Genomic DNA, 1,717 nt, shown 5'->3' on the forward strand with positions numbered 1-1,717 from the left:
CTCTTCATCTTTTCCCCCGAAGGCCACGCCCTCAAAAACCAACATATCGCCACACACCTATGCCCCAATTCCCGGACGCTTTCTAAACCTTTCTATGTGCCATTACCTTTAGATAGGATGCCTGTCCACCGTTTTTCAGTGACCCCCAAGCGCCTGTATAGATAGAGACTACGATGCACGGCGGCTGCACTAGAATACAAAATCGATCTCTTATGCGCGGCGCTGGACTGCTAATATAAGCTATATAATCTCTCTATATATATAGCAGCTGTGAGAGTCCCAGGGCTAATAAAAGGAATTGCGTGCGCGGTTTGCCTGATGAAGGCGGCGGCGAAATCACCTACTGTAATACACGCGTCAAGAGTCAGAGAAGGAGACAGCGAATCTACGATTATTAATATTATTATTATTATTGTGTGTGTGTGCCTGTGATGTGTGCGCGAGAGGGAAAGCCACATAATATACTACAACGACGTGCGCGGCAGAAAAAGCTATACACATCTCTCCCAGGAAAACGCGCAGCCTGCAGGCTCCTTTTGCCTATTATGTTCTTAAAAACCCCGACCATAACACTTACCGATGGCTTTACACACGGAGGGGCGGACAACTGCTGCACCGCGACGGCATCGCGATGCATCCGCACCAAGCCCGGCAGCTCTTTTCAAAACATATCGCCCTGTGCGGAGCATGATACAGTTGCATACAGGGAGTGAGAAAACCACTCAATTCGATGGTACGCGCGCACACAGAATATCCTTTTGGACGATCTCTACTATAGCCACGACTTACTGGCCACGAGAGGCGGCGCTGCACTGGAATACTCCATCTTTTCCGCGCTTCTGAACTCTTAAGGTAATTTCTTAACCTCTGTAATAGCTACACATACATGTTGCGCTGAGTGCCAGGTCTTCTAAAAGGCACAGCGCATGCGGTTTGTCCGATGCGGCGGCGAGATCCACCACACCTGCTATGTATCAGATACCTACGAAAAGATCTTTGAATACATATATAATTATTGTCAAGCTATAATTGTTTGTTCGTGGATGTGGAACACCTCGCAAGCGATCGATAACGTGGGCCAGACCCTAATCCCGTCGAACGTACGACAAACGACTTCATCTTGCCAAACAAATCCCAAGCGGTTTCATCATCAAGATACACTGCATATCAAATGCGCCATCCGTGATATATTTTGGAGTACAGCACAAAGAATGTCACGAGAGGCACTGCCAACGGAACAAACAACGGCTCGTACAACCAATCCCAACAACCCGCGAACAAAATCACAACGCAGCACCACTTTTACAACTCCATCGCAAAAGCGAATTTGCTACGTTGTGTGTCAACAAAAAAACACCACGGATATAAATCATAAATAATGGAAACAAACAAATTTTGCCCAAACTTTATTCCAGCTTTACGACACCAGTGTTTTACTACTTCTCCGCCGCCTCGACTTTCCTACACCTACTTCCTTACGGCTTGGCATTACTGCTTTTGTAGTCCTGGCGGCTTAGGTAGGTAGTGTGTTCTTCCGACATCATCATCACTTCGTCATCCCGAGGTCGCGGTCTTCACGGACGCCTTTCGGTCAGTTCTATGTCTGGTACACTCTTGCCCTGGCAGCAGCTTCACTCGTTTGTGGTTCGTCTTTCCCCACTTAGCCCAACGCCGCCCTCCCCTGCACCCCCCCTTAGTCCAACGCCGCCCTCCCGTG

The sequence above is a fragment of the Volvox carteri genome (genome assembly GCF_000143455.1).
Source record: "Volvox carteri f. nagariensis unplaced genomic scaffold VOLCAscaffold_10, whole genome shotgun sequence".
NCBI lineage: Eukaryota > Viridiplantae > Chlorophyta > Chlorophyceae > Chlamydomonadales > Volvocaceae > Volvox > Volvox carteri.